General features: G+C 35.8%; 1 long non-coding RNA gene across 7 annotated transcripts in view; it reads right to left on the minus strand.

Annotated features, from left to right (window-relative positions):
- Nucleotides 1-9,022: 9,022 nt before the first annotated feature.
- The window catches only part of LOC109047876, a 120,786-nt gene continuing 109,534 nt past the window's right edge, over nt 9,023-20,274 (minus strand). For 2 of the 7 annotated variants that reach the window (XR_006158060.1, XR_006158062.1), the window contains exons 4-7: nt 19,555-19,628; nt 15,557-15,694; nt 11,507-11,692; nt 10,528-11,434 (exon numbers count right to left, since the gene is read on the minus strand). This is a non-coding gene — a long non-coding RNA (uncharacterized LOC109047876). Of the gene's footprint in view, nt 9,275-10,524; nt 11,435-11,506; nt 11,693-14,376; nt 15,695-19,554; nt 19,629-20,274 lie in introns of those variants that run through there. The other 5 variants (XR_006158063.1, XR_006158061.1, XR_006158058.1 and 2 more) reach the window with 5 other exon arrangements.

The following is a 20,274-nucleotide window of genomic DNA, read 5'->3' on the forward strand; positions in this document are numbered from 1 at the left end:
GGCGTTACCTTTCCCGTCAACAATGTCCACCGCCCACAGGTGTGTGTGTATGTTTGTGTGTGTGTGTGCACGCCTGGACAGACCTGGTTTCAGACGGTAGGTGAGGAGAGAACACATGGGGGAGCAGATACCTGCACCTTTTGACCCCAGACATATTACAAAGAATGCTGTTAGCTAAAGCATTTCTCATTACCTCATATTTGAAGGTTTACTTAAAGGAATGTTCCGGGTTCAAGAAGAGTTAAAGGGACGTCATTTGTGGCATAATGTCAGTTAGCATGGTGTATAACTTTAAAAGTCTATGTGGCATGCATTCAAAAGGGTTTAAAAGCATACGTATAAAGCTCATAATTTTTTGTGTATTAGTGTGTGGAAAACATTTTTGACTATTTTCGTGGTGGATTAGTTTATTTACATCAATGTAATTCTTGGATATTTCCTTATGTAAACTGCCCCTTTCTGGTTTCTTCTCACGTGTTGTGTGAAAGTTCCATTGTGGACTTGAAATATTACTTCAGAACTTTGCGCAGACAAGGTTTCATCAGTGATATCTAGTTTGATATCTCCATAGACTTCTGTTGTAAGTGCATTACTTTCCCCATCACACTGTAGTATGCAGTAAACTACAAGTAGGCTAAGCCATTTGTTGGTTGATTTCCCGAAAAATGTACAAATCCGCTTGATCTCTTGAGAGAATGTACAATTGTACAAGGTGGTGATTTTGTATGAAATTGAAACTTGAAAATTGGAAATGTACAAAAACAAGTAAGAATGAAGTTTCACCCTTAAATATAGATATCAATGGGGCATAAGTCAATCATGTTGTTCAGCCATGGGATTAAATAAAAAAAAAGATAATTTAAAATAAATAAATTAATAAATAAATAAGCTATTTTTTTTTTTAGAATTGTAAGAGATTATCTCAGAATCAGTACTTATTTTCTTGCAATTCACAGTTTACACCTCAAAATTCAGTTTTCTTGTTCTCATCATGAAATAAATGTGACTTTATATCTCACAATTCAGATTTTTTTTCTCACAATTGTGTGTTTATGTCACAGTTTCTACTTTTCTTCTTCTATCTTGCAATTCTGAATTGCCAGGAAAGATAGATTGAATTTGAGATTAAATAACAGAATTGTGAGAAAAAATATCTGAATTATGAGATAAAAAGTCACATTTTTCTCTACAAACAAAAAACAATTCGAAGATGTAAACTAAATTCTGAGAAAAAGTCAAAATTGTGAGAAAAAAAGTCTGAATTTTGAGTTTATGTCTCAAACTTTTGAGAAAACTTCAATTGTGAGTTAAAAGTTGAAATTACAGTCCTTATTTATTTATTTATTTATTTATTTATTTATTGATTGATTGATTGATTGATTGATTGATTGATTGATTGATTGATTGAATTTATTCATTCATTCCCATGGTAGAAACAGGCTTCAATAATTTCCAGTGTGTCTTAAATAAAAAAGTGAATTTTTAATGTTGAATATTATGTTAAATTAATGTTACATAAACAAACTTTTAAAAATGTTTGAACAAAATAAAAGTTCATAAAAGTAAAAAAGAAAAAAAAAAGCTTAAATAAAAAAGTTACAAAATAAACTTAATTGAAATTGCTCTGAAAATGTCTTGATTTTATTTTTTATTTCTTTCATCTCATACCATAAAGGTCTATTTTTCACATTGCTTTAAGGCTGTTTGTTTGCCTTAAATTATCAATAATTTAGAATTTTATCATTTAAGTTTCCCCACTGCTCTGCTCAGGTGTGCAACAAAACAGACTTCAGAATTATAAGTCCCTTGGTTCACTTCACTTTTAAGTAATTTTTTTCAAATTTTAAAATACTCCACATGAAGTTCATAGACGTTGTCACAAAGTTAAAGCGCATATGTGCCACAGCTGTGTAATTATAGCGCACATCATTTAAAGGGCTTGTACTATAACGCTTATTATTTAAGATGACAGCCGTTGATAAATAAACCCCTCGCTAAATATAAAGTTTGTGAATCACGAAACATGTAAATATTCTGCCGAAATCCGTTTAAAATAATCCACACCATGGCAAATGAAAAGATCCATTATAAATTCATCAGCTTGAGGATTTTTTGCTTACGCTGTAATTTAAGTGTGTGTCAGCGTGTGCGACTCGTGTGTTATTTATGCTAATTTGCATGCCTTTTAGATTTTAGTAGAACTGACATCATTAATAAAGCAGTAATCCAGAGGGGGAAAAATAAACAGATCGCAACTCCATTAAGAGTCTAAATTTGTGTAATATGGCGGATGATCTATCTGAGGACAGATGAAACGGATCCAAAGTGTGGTGGAGAAAGTGGGCAAAGTGAAGGGGAATGCCAGATAATTCTGTTAAGAAACATATAATTACTTTTAGTTCTGAAGTGAAGTTGGAGGAAACGGCTTGCATTTCAGTCTCGCAGTGTGTGTGTGTATGCGTGTGTGTGCTGGGAGGCCTCAGCCCAGGCCTTGTTTGAGGAAAGATTATCTTGACAAATTGGATAAACATCTTCTGCATGACAGGACGCTGACGGAAGATGGGCTCTATGCGTGCACACCTGGTGATAGTTTGCTTAGTGTGCGAGCGCTGTGCGCAGTGGCAAACTCCCTCTCAGCTTGCCATGGGGTTTGTTTATCCGAAACAGGTAACAACAGGCATGAGAGGCCTAGAGCTTTCCAAAACACCCCGTGCAGGTTTTCAGGTGGCTTGGTCAGTCCTGCCGTGATGTTTGTCAGACAGACAGGTTTAGGCCAGGGTTCAGTGAGCATCCAAAAGAGAAAAGTGTTGAAATGGAATATACTGTAAGAAAAAAATGCACATACCAGGAAATGTGAATTACTTGAAAGTGCATGGAAGCCTACGTTAGACCGGCTAGTCAAACACAGCTGTCTGAACAAAGAATTTTTAAATAGAATTTCCTAGCATGCACTGCAGCATGAATATATTATGTGGTTACTGTTATAGGATTATGGTTTCTCTTTTTGACCTTTGGTAAAATGTTGTTGTTTTGTCATTATTGTTAGTTATTTGTTACAGTTTTTTTTTTTTTTTTGATTGCTCACACACTAAAATTAAAAATAACATACAGTTAGTTAAACTTCAAACTCAAAGTGCAAAACCTCAGCCCAAATCTGCACAACTATAAGCACATTCTCAGCCTCCCACTTTTTGCAAAACATTACACACATTGTTTTGCAAGACACTAAGCACACTTCTCTATATTAGACACATAAATCTAACATGATGTCACTTCTTTGCCATTTTAAGGCACTACTTTCCAAAATACTACACAAATGAACCAATTGATCAAACACGGCCATCAGGCGTGCAGACACTTACAGTAGGTGCTTTACTGTAAACTCTATATTGTATTTGGAATATGTTCTGATTTTCAGTGCAAAATGCAGCCTAATTGCAATGAGGTACTGAAGGTTTTTACAATGTGGTTAGAAATCAGTATTTTCATAAATGTGCAGTACTTGTCTCATGTGTTGTGTTTGGTCAGTATATTCATGTACTTTAACAATATCTCAAAAAAAAAAAAATCTGTATCAAAAATAGAAATGTTACAAGTGCTTACGATAGAGCACAGCAGTGTCTAAGTGGTTCAAACAGAATCCAATTGTATGAACCATGTGTGTGAAATATGTTACCAAAATAAATATTACTAAATATTTGAATGAAGTGCTTCATTTTGTAAAATATGTTCTGATACCTGTGTGTGTGTGTGTGTGTGTGTGTGTGTGTGTGTGTGTGTGTGTGTGTGTGTGTGTGTGTGTGTGTGTGTGTGTGGATGTGTGAATTTTGTAGTGTTTTGACAAAATGAGCCTTGTTTTTAAAATTAGTAATCGTAAAAAAAAACGTAAGAGCTCATCTCTTTACATTTGCTGGCTGTCAGTCAGTCTTAAGATTTGAGTTCAGAGATCAGAGTTCCATGTAAAAATGTATGAAACTGAAACAGTTGAAACAAAACTGTAAAGTGTCCCATAAAACATACACCAATAATATGTTTATACCAAAAACACATGTATACCAAAATTGATCTACCAAGATTTATTTGTTACTATATGAAAATTTTGTTATTCTTGTAATAGGATACTATACTGTGCAGTACATACCATATGCTGCTTGCTGTTTTGTAAAAAAGTATGTGAGATACTATGTGAATCATTTGATTTTGTTGTTATAAATACAATTTTGTAATCAAATTTAATTGAAAAAAATGTAAAAAAGAGAAGCTTTGGTTTGTTTGTCACACTTGAACACACTGCACTACATTATGGGATATTGTGTGTTCTGATTGTTCCAATCTGCACATTTTGGCAAACAGAAAATGTCCATACTGTATGTAGTATAAATACTATATGCTGTAGGAATAGTACGAGTATCAGACAGTAGCATGTTGTGCTGAACTGCGGGAGGCCGAGAGTGGGCGGTAGATGAAGTCAATTGAGATAGGTGAGATAACAGGTGAACTTTCCCCTCCTCTCCTCCATGTGTCCTCTCTCTCTCTCGCTCACTCAACCTGGCCTGTTTCCATGCTTATCCATCAGCACAGGTGAACCGAGTGAGCATGAAACACTATCGTGGGACTGATTGTGTTGAAAATCCAGCCACTTACTCAGACTCAGACTGTGTCTCACTTCCAAAACAGAACACCTTTTCACCTCCAGCTCACTGGGAAAACCAACAAAAGAAGACATGTACTATATAACAAACCATATAAAAGCATATACGCTTCTTATATAGCCTAACTCCGCACTCCATCCAAAGTTGTAAACACTTATTATTTCGCAAACATCACTCAAAGTTGCGTAAAGGCAATCAGTCAATCATATTAGCGATCTAGATCAAGAAAATGATCACGCAATGATTTTTCACAGTCAGAGAATGAATTGTAGGCGTTCCGTCTGAGGCTTAAACTAGCCTAACCGCAATCATAATAACATCATAACAGACATACCACATAAAAAATATGCTTCTTGTGAGATCTGTCCTGATATGCTGAACGGATTGTTTCTATTCACATACTATTATTCTCTATTCAAATAGATATTTTACGAATCTATGTACTGTACAATATATAAACATGTAAATACATACACCATACCATTCAAATGTTGGGAGTCAGTAAGATTTATTTTAAAGGACGCATTCAATTTATCAAAAGTGACAGTAAACACATTTACACAAGATTTCTATTTCAAATGTGTAATCGTTTCCACAAAAATATGATACAGAATAACTGTTTTCTACATTGATAACAATAAGAACTGTTTCTTGAGCAGAAATCAGCATTTTAGAATGATTTGTGAAGGATCATGTGACACTGAAGACTGAGTAATGATGCAGAAAATTCAGCTTTGATCACAGGAATAAATAGCATTTTACAATATATTCAAATAGAAAATGGTTGTTTTAAATGGTATATGGTAAAATAGTATTACTATTTGTTTCCCATCCCAGAACATTCCTTTAACATTCTATGTTGCATATAGATCAGTATTGTATTCTTCTATCATGATGAAGAACAGCAGTTGAGTGTAAATCTGTCCTATGCTCACACAGAATGTGTTACCGTATCTTGATGACTGAGACAGGTGGATGGACCTTTCTATTCTGTCCTGAGGGAACTGTCTGTGTGTGATTGATCATGTCCAGTGTCACACCTAAGATCACCTCTCCTTCTTTGTAGTTGAGAAATCACTGAAGCAGATTCCATTACCAGCATTCACTCATCGCTCTCAAACAATGAGCCCCCTAGAGTGAGCTTCACATGGACATCGTCATAACTCGAGCAGTGTGCATCATGGCCGTCACGAGAAGGTTGATTTATTTAATACTACTCATGAGGTTTAATTTTGACAGGGTGCCATTTTGGTCATTTTTACACTGGATTTAGTGGTTTGTTACCACTATCTTATAGTTTTATTTCCCGAGTCTCCAGAGGGAGTAATTTGATCATACTTAACGGATTTAGAGTTGAGGCTTCGTAATTAACTATGTAACCCATGTGTACAGCCAATCCATTGACATAGCATTAAGGCTTAAGCATTTTCTTTAGCAGTATAAGGTTAAAGGGATATTTCCTCTAAAAATTAAATCCAAAAACTGTGAGCCATTCCTTGGTTGTCAGTGAAATATTATTGCTGCCCATACCAGTTGACATTGGTTTGAATCCCACTCAGAGCAGTACAAGTGGGACCAGTTAAACTGGTGTCCTGATCTGAATAGTAGTGAGCTTTAGGGGGCTGAGTGTAACCAAGGCCAGTTAGTAAGAGCTTTACAGGTAAAGGGCACTAGCGACAAACAATAGAGGCTGCATCTTTGTTACTCTCACCAGTGGAGTGCTCTGGTTTGAATATCACTCTGAGCAAGTTTGACCAGTTACACTGGTGCCGTGACCCAGATGGTAGTGAGTTTTGGGGGTGGGGGTGGTGGTAATGGAAGCTAGCTGGTAAAAGATATGTAGGTAAACCTCACTCCCCTGCCATTAAGAGGTGCACTGACACTAGAGGGTGCAATCTCTAGTGCCCTTGTTAGTGCGCCCACCTTCCATAGTGGTTTACGCTCGAATCTCCTGGTATGAGTAGGACCAGTTACACTCTCAGTGGTACAAGTAGGTCCAGTTGTGTTGGTGCCGTGACCCGGAAGGTAGTACGGTTTAGGGGAGTAAGTGTAACAAAGCTTGTAGGAGCTGAGCAGGTAAAACTTCACTCCTCTTGCTTCAAGAGGCACACTAATGATTAATGCTAGAGGCTGCGGTCTTTGGCTTGTTAGGATAACTAACAAGCTATATCTGGTTCGGATCCCATTTGGAGCAGTTGAGTAGGGCCAGTTACACTAGAAAAAGTACTTGTAGTATTTTGGAAATGTATGATGACAATATAACCTTTTTTTATACCGTGCTTTTCTTTTAAGTACTTTAGGGTAGCATGATGATACCATAGTACATGGAGTATAGACCTTCAGGTTTTATGAACAGGTTTTGGCACATGCTTGTCTGTTTTCCTAAATAGTTTGACACTATTCCAATACCCAGCCCAGTCCCCATTGCATTTCAGTGCAACACACCACTCTGCCACACAACAAACAATGCAGGCCGACTTGGCTTTATTAAAAATAATCCCCAAGTAAATCGTGCTTTTTTTTACATCTAAGAATGTGTAAGAGGATCCACTAATCAAGTCACAAAGTGGCTAGAATACAAGTGTGAAGGAAATACAAGGCAGGCCACATAAAAGCTCTTTGTACAATGCCCTGTTTCTCTTCTTCTCTCCGAGTGTATCATAGCTGACATTTCCACTCTCATTAGAGAGATTCCATGAATGGGAGCTCAAGGATGGCGTGGGTGAATGACAGGCAAGGATGGTGAGTGTTGTTCCCTGCATGGTTTATATCACAAGGACTCATAGCCACATTCTTCTCTAATGGACCTAAAAGTTCTGTTTGGGGTCGAGCCGACCAAGTTTGACCGTCATGGTGCTCAAGTCAATGCATGCAAGGCTTAAAACATAAAGACAGGTTTGACATTAATTGTTGTTTGAGCTTTGTGCCCTCTATGTTCCCTGCAAAACTAGCCAAATGATAATAATAAAAAAGGTCAAGGTAAACTGACACTTTAAGTAGTCATTTCTAGATAAAGTGCATTTAATTCTTTACAACTTCATTAATTTGAAAACATTCACTGTCTTCCCAAAGTCTAGTTTACGTTCAGACTACAGAAGCCATTTTATGATTTTACCATAACAATACACCTGCTGTTGTTTTTGGCACCAAGTCATTGATCAAATTAAAGGGGGTGCCTGTTACATGACCAAAAAGAAACAACTTTTTTTCCAAGAATATAATCCCATGTGATTCTGGGATTGAATGGGATGAGAATTGCAGATGCTGGATATGGTTGTGTGGCCATATGTCTGCTGAATCACTCCCATGACTCTCTTTGAGAGCTTGGCTTGATCACACTGAAGTCAATCCTTATGTTTCCAAAATGTGCAAACTTGGCTCTTGGCTTTTTTTCTCTCTCTGCATTTCCAAAAAGGGCTTTGACTCCAACTGGGAAATCATACAGAAATATGGAACAAACCCAGTCCTGGCTGTTACATGTAGAAGCCATTTCGGCGATGACCTTCCTCAAGGTGCCCGAAATACAAAGTAGATATATATTTTATAATTTTGTTATAACTTACTTGTAAAAAGTGTTAATAAATCTAATAAACATAAATAAAATGACAATTACACAAATTCTCATTAAAGTAATGCATCTGGTAGTATTTCTCAGTTATTATTTTACTGATTATTCTCATTAGTACTAATGAATATTCTCAGTGTACAATTTAATTTTTTTAAATTTTGATGTATGCAGTTAATTGTGTTATTTTACTAAAAATGAAGTGTAAAAACCAGTGTAAGTGTTAAAAACCAATGATTTAATCTCGCAGTCTTCTCTGCAAATGTGATGTACACAATTGATTGTGTTTAATTCAATTGGCATTGGATATTGGCATATGATTTAATTTATTAAACTGGTTATAACTTTTAATCGATTTACAGCCCTAATTAAAGTGTGTCTTCAGGGGCACAAGCAGAGTTTCTGGATGACTTGTTGCTGTTGTCCATTTGGAGTTCAAATTACTGGATCAGAGTCCAGACATCCTCCATTCATACAGTTTGTATGGCCACGCCAGAAGGCAAGTAGTTCTCTGCAGCCCAGATATCATCTAGCGATGACAAAGATTCCTGTGACATGACTCTCTCTAAGCGACCGATTTAACGGTCTCCAGGGAGGACGACACAATGCTAGCACTGAGAGAACGATACCTTGACCTACCAACGTGGGCTTAATTTCTGCAAGTTTTTTATTTGAAATATGATGAACATTTCAACACAAACAATCAAAACTGTCTTTGCCCAGCACCAAAACCTAAAAGAGACATTCATTACTGTCAAAGGCAAAAGCATTACTGTTTCTAAACAACAAAACAAATCTCGGCTGGCGGTGATATTACAGTTTGCTGCTGTGAGAGTTTTCATAGCATAAACAATCCCTCAGTCAAGAGCAGACAGTCATCTTGTGTGGGCTCTTATGAAGTCTGCACTGTTCACGTCGTCCTACCCCACGGTGGCCATAAGAATATGTCCAGTCATCACGCCACTGAATCAGTTCATAACGGCCCCTCTATGCCATTCAAATGGCACTGTCACCCATTTTAAGGAGCCGCTGCCGTGGGATGATGTGTTTGTTTGTCCTGCAATCAAGGAAATGATCACATGATCAGTTATTCTTCTTTCAGTTAGTCAGATTCAGTGTTTCACTCATGTTTTTGCTTCTGCTTTCAGTTTTATTAACAAACTGTAACTATATATAACTAACTATGCATATATAACTGAAATGTGGATGTGTGTGTGTGTGTGTGAGAGTGAGTGAAGTATTAAAACAAGGTTTAATTTGTTAAAATTAGTTAATGCATTAACTAACATGAAATAACATTAAACAATATATTTTTAGAGCATTTACAACCTTAGTTAATTAAAATGTTTATGTTAGTTCAGAGAACATTAGCTCATGTTAATATATACATGTATACACACATATTTTGTTTTTATTCATGTGTATATTTGTTTTTGTAGTTTTTATTCATTTTTGAAAAAATTAAATGAAAAAAAAAATCTCCCCACAAAAGTATGAGGCAGCAAAACTGTTTTCAACACTGAAAATAATCAGAAATGTTTTCTGAGCATCAAATCAGCATATTAGAGTGATTTCTGAAGGATCATGTGACACTGAAGACTGGAGTAATGATGCTGAAAATTCAGATTGCATCACAGAAATAAATTACATTTTACAATAAATTCACATAGAAAAGAGCTATTTTAAACTGTAATAATATTTCAAAATATTACTGGTTTAATGTATTTTTGATCAATGCATATATATATATGACAGGAACTCAGAGTGGAACTGTGTCAGAACAAATTCATCTTGATAATGTCAACCATAAATTATTTATCTGCTAAATTTCAGTACACAATTAGATATTAAATAATACCAATTTAGTTCAACCAATTACCAAGCAATGTTTAATTTTGTTCAGTCTGTGATGTAAAAACCTCACATTACCAATTAAAGAAAAAACACATAAGCAAAACTTGGCCAGGTTAAAGTCTTTTAATCCCAAATTTTACTGGTAGTCCACTGAATGAAGAATTTTTGACTTTAATATGTCACAGTTCACTTTATTTTGGTATCCACACTTACATTTATGAACTATAGTGTCCTGCACCCACTAGTAAAAAAAAACCAAAAAAAAAAAACAACAAAAAAAAAAACAAATATATATATATATATATATATATATATATATATATATATATATGGTGTCTGATTAACTTTTGGTTTGACTGTATATAATCTTAAGTTTACAATTTTACATAATTTACAATGTTATGTTACATACATATTAATATACATGATATAACGCGCATATAACAGTTTAAATAATTTGCTTAAAAAATTATATATTTTTAATTGTCTTTAAAAAAAACACACTTAATTTAACAAACAATATGAAATGTTTTGTATACATGAAAACACATAACTGCCAATATATTTATTTAAAATGCAAGATATTTTTGGATCTGTAGTTTAAAAGCAGTCCAAAGTAAATTGTGTAAATGAACCATTAATAATGAAATATAATTTGCCTATTATAATATCATGCATTTCCCATTGCTGTTAGTCATGTTAAAGTTGAAGCAATTCATTCTTCTGGCAGACAGATGCGATTATTTCAGTGCATATTTTAATGAATCCAAAAAAATAAAAAATAAATAAATAAAATAGCATGTAAGTTGGCATCTTCTCCTCATGAGTCGTTACCTAGTGACAGTAGTAAACAGCTGCCAATAATATTCACATTAATAACACTTGTGCCGTGGTACAGAATCAAATAATACACAACAAAAGCTGTCGCTGGGGCAGTACCTTTTTAAAGGGTGCACCTTTGTACATGTACCCCTACAAGTAGCATATTAGTACCTTGAAGGTATATATTGGTACCTAGTACCTTTGGAAAGAGTACTGGCCCAGGGGCAACTTTTGTACCTTTATTTCTGAGTGTATGGCCCACATTCAGGATTGAATCAAGAGTGAAAATAGTCCAAGCTTAAGAAAAAAAGTCTCATAAGCTATCTAAGAAATAAACTTGTTCTCTGGTTGTTCCTGCAAGGTTCTTTCCATCAAACCTTCTGTGGGAGAGATAATTGAACTCCTGCCGTCTTGTTGACGCCATACAAAATAAACGTGTTTCAAGGGATCCTTCAAAACTGTTCTCACGTTGAAAGAGATGAGTTGAACAGCAGGGTCAATCCCCTTCCCCCATCGAAGGCCTACAGCGCAGGGACTCCATCTATGGAGAAGGCACATATCAGTTGTCTGCTCATTTGTATAATGTTGGGTCATGGATGAAATTGAGTCTTACATGGGGGATTGAAGTTTTAATTCAGGCGCTGCGCTTTGGGGCTTCAGCTCTGCCTTTTCCGCCCACTCAACACCCAATCAATTAACAGAGAAAGAGGCTCCTGTCTCTCACAACGGAGAACGTGTACTGTCAACTTCCAGCTGTTGTTTGCTTGTGTTTAAATATGGATGATATACCTGTGAAACGCTGTAGATAACAAACACATCACAGATGTATGCTAAGTAGGATTAGCAGCACGAATATCATTTTGCATAACTGTCCGTCATCCACACAACACGTTTCTGCTGTATCTGTGGCCCGAGGCTACGGGATCAGATGTTTTTCGACATACCGCAGTTGCACTGTGCATCTGTCAGGTGTACTAGCGCACTAACCACCTATGACTATCCACCACATGCGTCGAAACGACTAAGCCTCGGGTGACTGGCGGTAAATGAAGTCAGCAACTTTGAGCTGTGCCTGAGGGAGACGGCAAAATAACAGCAACATAACATACGGACAACATAAAGCCAACATGATGGGTGGCCCGTGGCGGATATATCAGAGCTAACATTGCTCTTCTCTGAATGCTAGATGACTTTGACTAGAATTTATGCTTCTTCAGATGTGATGATTCATTTAAAGGTGTCATGGACATATTGGCATTGTCAGTTTCACAGGAAGAGATGACAACCTACAGTATGTTTATTCAAAAAAAAAAAAACATTTTGCTAAATGTGCATATACATATTTAAAATTCACTGCGGTTTCCAGTTGAAATGAAATAAAACTTGTATTTCTGTTCACACAAATTATGATTACAGGGCAAGGTTTGGCAATTGATTAATAAATGCTTATTTTCATTACTTTCCTTGCCCGATACTATAACTTTTACTGTAGTGCATGATTTAAATATTACATTTTAACATTTGCATCACATACTTTGTTCCATATGTCTGGCTTTTGTGACATAGTAAACTTGCTCAGTAGCGCACCTGGTACAGCATTATCAGGTTAACATTACCAGCTTTTCTTAACACTATCGGTTTAGTGTACGTGATTTTCAAACATGACAAAGCATTAGCTTTTTTAGCATCACTCAGCTTACATTTCATTTCTGAACTGTGGCAATACAAACAACCAAAGAAATAAATCGTTGCCAGATTCATATGCATCTGCTTTGGATAAAACCGAACACACTTTTAGCACTTACTAAACATTGAATTACTCAACTGCTACAAAACAACAGTCAACGTAATAAAACATTTACAAATTCACTTTTATCTGTTTCAGATAAACCTGAAGGTTATTTTAGCGCCACTCATTCGACATTTAATTTCTGAACAGTTGTGATAAATACAACAAACAACATAATAAAATGCTGGCAGAATCATGTTTGTCTGTTTTGGATGAATCTGAACTCCCGCAATTTGTACAACAACATAATTGAACTTTTCCAGATCTGCTTTGGGTAAAACCAAACACACTTTTAGCACCACCCACTGGAATTTAATTTCTGAACTGCCGTGATGCGTACAACAACAATGCAATAAGACGCAACCAGATTCACATTCATTTGCTTCAGATAACACCAAACATACTTTTAGCATCACTCACCAGATGCTAAATTTCTAAACTTTCGCGATACCTACAACAAGCAACATAATTAAACTTTTCCAGATTTGCGTTCACCCGCTTCGGATAAAACTGAAAACACTTTTAGCACCACTCACTGGACATTTCATTTCCAAACTGACACATAATAAAACGCTAACATAATAAAACATTGTCGCCAAATATGCAATTAGCAATGTATTTATGTGTTTATTTTAATTTTTTTTGCAGAAATGTCATCACAGTAATACATATCCCCTTCCTGGTAACGGTATGCCTTTGTTTGGCAAGAACTTCCGTGGTCAGAAGTGGCCAGGAACTGGAAGGCAGTGTGTGTTTTGTATGCATGTGTGTTGGGAGGGGTGTTTGGCTGGCTTGTAACTGTGTTTGACCCCTTGCCGGGCCATGGCTAATGCAAGTGTGGGCTAGTGAATGGACCGAGGTCAGTGCCCAGTGACACATGACCTGTCACGGTTAATTCCAGCCGAACAATGGATGTGGCCCTGCCGGGAGATCATACCATTACACATCAATGCCAAATTAATTGTTTGTTTTCATGGGACGCTCTCGCGCTGACCCTGCGGTCAACTTGCTTTAATAACATTCAGTGTAAACCTGGTAAAACGTAGAATGCAATACAGTCCAAACACGGATGGAGCTCAGGTTTGTCAGGACCTTCTCCACTCTGTCGCAAATGGACTCTTGGTGCTTGTTCAAAAACATCAGTTATGAGAGGTAATATTGTTTTTCACAAATAGTACTTGAGAAGTGACCGTAAACACCAGAATGTGCCCGAATATAAATGCAGGTAGAGGTAAAAGGAAGCAGTGGAAGCTGATGGAGAGCAGTGTGTCACAGCACTTTGTGCTGGAATAAAGAGACTGTTGAATGCGGAGAGCACAGCTCTGGCCTGGGAGCTTCGAGAACGAGAGAGACAGTAATGTGACAGAGTTTCAGCACCGCAGGGCTGCCACATTGATACTGCATAAAAGTTCTACAGTTACACCTTCCCTTACTGTATTGCGTTCCAATGGGACGCCCTACACTAAGATTAATTATGACTCATATACTCATTTACATACAGTGCAGTAGGAGACAGAGGCATAACATGTTTAGGCGTATATACTTCCTCTGCATTATTCAGAAGTTGTCTATCAATAAAGGGTTTTAATGAGTTGAATTTTAAGATTCTTAAACTTTTTGTATGTATTAATTTACTTAAAAATACATTTAAAAATGTGATTCATGCAAGTAATTACTTGAATTACTTTTTTTTGTTGTTTTTGGTTGGAAATGTTAAAAATGTCAGGGTGATGCAACTGTTCTCCTGATATCACAAATTCCTCAAAGTAAACCCTACTTAATTAATTTGACACCATTTATTATTATTTCTTTAAAAAAGAAATGACAAGAATGACTTACTGTTTATTAATAATTGAAAACTTCTGTCATGTGGTGCAACTAACATATGTAGGAATAAATATATAAAAGAACAATATTTTAGCAAATCTTTAAAAATAACAGATAATTTGGTAATTTTAGGATAAAACAGGTCAGTTCAGGTTCTAAAATGTCATATGGTGTGATTTCCCCCAAAAAATGTAATGAGATTTATTATTAGTTTATATTTAGGAAGAAGAAAAAAACTTACCTCAAAACGTAGAACTAAAAAACAGTTATATTCAAATGTATTCAGAAGGGGTAATAAAATATAATACTTTTTACTTAATGGTCATACAACATGAAATTTTTAGAATCATTACATTTAAACATTTCTTTGTATACAAGTTTTCAAAACCTTGTAAAACCCAAGTTTTTTTTCTTTTGTATAATGCATCTTAATCTAATTAATTACTTACATTATATGCCATAATTAATTGTATATATCAATATTTGCAAAGATTAAGACAAAGAAAAAAACACTGAATTGACATTGAATTTATTTCCATATCATTGAACATAAGTCACATATATATGCATATATATATATATGAGTATTACTTACAAAGTAACAAACACATTTCAACCAGTTGCGTGACAAAGCATCTTTTTTACATGTAAAGCTTCACAGACACATGAGCTAATTAATGACTCTCTTAAACTGGCTTAAAAGTGCAGCTGATTTTAGTGAATTAGATCATTTGGTTGTTTCATTTCAATTAATCAACTCAAATAAATGATTCAATGACTCTTTAGAGTCCCTTTGTCATTGTTGTTGCAACATATAAAAGCTTCTGTGTCTTCAACTTTGTTCTGTAAAAGTTTGTTTTGTAGTATTTTTTTATTTTTTTATCTTTACAGTGGTTTAAAACTGTAGTAGTGTACTTAATTACATTTTACTAGGGCACGTTGACTGAAGCTTATCGTATCATAATAGATTGGAGTTTCTTTTTTTGGTGAAATGAGTCACGCAGAATACAGTGACATTAATAAATTCCATATACACAATCATTTTACCATGGGTCCAGCTAAATTTACTGAGAGGTCAAAGTTGATGCTCGAAGTTCGCTGACACCAGTGTCCTCAGATCTGGTCATCCGCGAGCTGACGAATCAGGAGAATTCAGCTCACAGGTTTGGGCAGAACCTGTAAAAGCTAAAACAAATACTGTGATTAGGAATTTGAGCAGCTCTGAGAGTGATGGAGCTGCTATCTCTACCTATCACCTCAGTTATTTGCGTTTAAAAGGCTATAGTTTAGACTGCAAACACTAGTCTAGGTCCAATTTCCCTGATTGGGGGGGGGGGGGTTGTCAGTTGGTCAAAGTGACGGATGCTGTGTGTGTAAAGATCTGTTGAAAACAAGCACGAATGATCACAAACAATTATCATTTATTTAGTAATATAATGTAAAGCCACTCTAAAGGAAAACAATTCAACAGGGAGTCTATCTTTCCCCTCAAAAGACTCTCTCTGGAGTGTGTTTAGTAAATTACAGAGCCTGGAATTTTCTCATAATTGGCCATTTTATCATTTTGTTACAGGGAGCTTATTCTGAAGGGGCTCCCAATATGATTTATGAAATACAATTAAGCGTGAATTCTTTCAGCTCCTCATTGCTAGGCTGCGGCACGGCGCATATCTGCAACACTACATTGAAATAATATGAAAATACTGTTAAGTAATTGGAAAAAGAAAAAAAAAACAGTCATGGCTGGAAAGAACATGTGACTGAGAAGGGAAAATTATTGGTGGATTGTGGATTTATTCCCCCCTCCCAATAAATATTCCAAGGGCTTCCCTCCCATCATCTCTATTTTTAAAGTGGAGAGCGAAACGGCCTCCAACTGATAGAGAAACTCATTTCGTAGAGCGTGTTCAAAGAGATACGCCTGCTGCGGAGATTGAACGCTCTCCACGAGCCAGTTCCTCTTTGTCAAACAAAAGACACTAATGACGTTGATCTCTTTCCAGGCCAAATTGCTTAGTTAAGATTACCACATTTTTGATTGGTCAGAAAAGGACTGTTAATTTCAGTGTAGCTATAAACAGTATGTTAATATTGAACACAAATAATAAGTCAGAAAATAATTTAATAATTTCATAGGAATTACATGACAGTCGAGCCATTTTTATTCTGTTATTACTGGAGTTTGCTAAAGTTTGCATATAGCAACACATTGCACAAGTTTCTATCTTCAACTTAACTCAACCTGCAACAGACGTGAATGATCAGTCAGTCAATTTTCATTTAGCGGTCAAGAATTCTATATCTAGAAACCTTGCGGTGGGTTCTTTTGACTTGGGCCTATACGCAAAACTTGTCAAACTTTGAGTAAACAGTCAAAAGACCCTAGCAACTGCAGTAATAACCACTCATAACACCTTAGCAACTGCATAAGCAATGACCTAGCAACAACCCACAACACCCAGGTATGACGTATGATACATGTCTCACACTCACATTTACTTCAAATAATGTTATTTAATGTTATTTAAATAATGTTATATATGAAACATGTAAATATACATTTTTTTAAAATTCAATCAATGTTATTTTATATAATATGAAAGTTTTGATAAAATTATATTTTTACAATTAGGCTCGGATTATATATACATACATACATATATATATATATATATATATATATATATATATATATATATATATATATATATATATATATATATATATATATATATATACATATATTATTTTTCGTTTTAGTTAAAAATTATCCTGATCCAAATGATCATTATTTAGATAAAACAACAAAAACTCTATTACTCTGTCTACTAATTAAAATATAACAAAACACTGTTTTTCATCATTCTTTAGGCTTTGAGCACAACCTTACCACACATACACACTCTTGGAAGTCTACTGACAAAGTACTGTACATCTACAACAGTCGTCCAAAAGAGAGAGGACAGTTATAAACTACAGTTTTGTTCACTTTTCTCTCTCTCTTCCTCCTCTAGAAATATGGAGGCAACGCCTTGAGGCTTCCCAGTCCCCATTGTGAGGACTGCCAGTTCTGTTTGGGCTCATTGTTCTCGTCTAATCAGCCATGGCAAATGTGGAGCCCTCCATCTCATTACGTATTCGCACTCAGAAGTGACCATGGGAAGTTTTCGGAGGCCCAGCCCCGACATGGGCTGATGAATTACCTGCCTAGACGACACCTAGTGAATCCGTGCAGTTGCCGTGGCAGTGTTTTCTGATGGGACCGTCGACCCATCGCTCATCCCGGTGGTCAAACAAGCGCCCCCTCCTTCCCCTGCTCCAGCCAGCTTGAGTTTCACTATTGCCGTCTCGTCTTTCAGCACCTCTGCCCCACTTCCACACACTCTATGCTCTGTTTACAAACTTCTGCTAACGATGGCCGCCCTGATGAGCTTATACAAGGCCTGTTGGCAGTAGTGTCCGACATTTATCCTTCATGCACCAAGATCGAATGTGATATCAAACACTAAAGGATTCAATATTCCTTAAACTTTATTAACAGATAAAAGTTAATCTTGCGGAAAAGCTAATCTACTGGCTTATCTACAGCAGTGGTTGGGACTTTAAAATGGGTCACAGGTGTGTTGTGATGGCAGACAGAAAGGGAAAACAATAATATTTGCTAAATGCAAATAATAAAATACATCTAACTACGTAATTATGTGTGGTTAAGTTAAATAATAATAATAATAATTATAAGAGAAATTACTTTCCTTATCTTTTGTTGTTGATGCAAATTTGTGAGGTTATTTTGTCAGTAATGGATCAATGGCATACAACAATGTCCACGAAAAAGAAAACATTTTAAAAATCTAGTTTAAAATGCATGTGCCATGTTCTTTCAAATGTACTTGTATTCATTTTGGTTTCATGCCATTCTATTTTAACCAAATGTATACTATTTGCAAGAAAACATTACATTCTAATGACTCTAAAATGTCATGTAGTGCAGCCATCAAATAAAAAGTAATAACATTTTCTTAACATCTTGAATACACACAGTGTACAGATATAAGTTATTATTTTCAAAATGTTTTTAATTATATTTTTCAAGTTAAAAAGTAAGAGATTCATGAACGGATTATTTCTATTATATAACTTCATGATTAATGTTGTTGTTGTTGTTTCTGCATGTTGGTTGTTGGTTCAATTATTTTCTAAGAAATTATAATAAACAATTATGCCAAACTACTTAATGAGGTATTTCAATAATATGTTTTTATTTTATTTTATTTTATTTTATTTAAAATTTACAGTACTTTTAGGTAAGTCATTATATGTATGAATTGCATGTTTAATTTATTTTTTATTTATAGATAGGACAAACACATTTAGTCATGTCATAGACCCCAATGCCAGCATAAAAATACAACCCATACTAAATTAAAAATGGGTTAAAATCAGGATAAATATATGGTTTGTGCTGACCACAATTTGTTGTGTAGAGGATGATATGAGGATGATATGCTGCAATCTGTATGATGAAATTTAAATTCTTGTGACATTTACAATGTCAGACAAAAAAAAAAAAAATTCTAAATGTGTACCTTTAGGGGAAGAGCTTGTCACTGGAGAAGAACCCTTAAAAGGGCAACTTTGTACCTTATTTACCACAAAAACGTGCATATTAGTTCCTTAGAGTAGTGATATGTACTCTGAAAATACTACTATGAACCTTATAGGAGTAGATAAGGTACAAAGTTGTGCTTATAAAGGTACCGGGACAAGGGACAAGCTGTTGTACCCCTTTTTCTGAGAATGTAGAAATCAACAGTTTACTTTTGCACGATAAACAATGTTGGAACTGTGGCTTTTGAAGCAAAACCATTTGAGAACCACCTATTTAATGCACCAGCTTTAGAAAATCACCTGTATGTTTGTGGCTCTAGAGGTTGTACACAAGTGGGGCAAGTTCTGTGGCCCTTGGGACCTTATTTTAGTGAGCAGTAGGGGGCGGCGGCTGCCAGTTGTACGGGTTAACGTGACAATAATTTGAGTTGACTCACCCATCCCGTTCTCTAATCCCCTGGATATACTGCACTCATACAGGTGTCCACACAATCCAATTATCACCGCCATGCTTGAGTAGAAAAAAGAGAGAGAGAAAAAAAGAGGAGGGAAAAATCAAGTTAAACATCTACTGTTATTCAACTTTGTCAAGTATAAATGTGCAGTAGTATTACTGTAGAGGCGTGTCTACAGTTGTTTTGAAATATATTATTGTATTTACATGTTTGCCGTAATTTATGAATGGCTAGTCTGGTATTCAGGCAGCTAGCAGGTTTTTCTTATCTGTGCTTTGAGTAAACCAACTTTCCTTTGAATACCACGCTTGTGGCACACTTTTGTGTACAGGTGAAACTGATACCAACTTCCCTTTCGTTTTATTGCCTCATTTACATTACCGATATGTGACACTCAACAAAACACCACAACAATGCAGGGAGCCACAATCGCAGGTGCATTCATAAAATCCATGATGTGAGCCAAGGAAAATCTCATCCACCCATCTCACGACTCATGACCTGTAGAGCACATCTGAAAGCGACAGTGTCCCCCCCACTCATTTGGTAACTTAAATAATGGCAGCAGGCTGATTTTCAAGCATGTAATGTGCTTTCTTTCTCCTCCTGCTGTTGTTGAAGGAGGGGGCATGTGTTTCCTTTCCTGTAGGATCCCACTGTTCGCCCCCCATAGGGACAAAGACCCTTCGATAGAGGCTATGC

Source organism: Cyprinus carpio, chromosome B22 (assembly GCF_018340385.1).
Source record: "Cyprinus carpio isolate SPL01 chromosome B22, ASM1834038v1, whole genome shotgun sequence".
Lineage (NCBI taxonomy): Eukaryota > Metazoa > Chordata > Actinopteri > Cypriniformes > Cyprinidae > Cyprinus > Cyprinus carpio.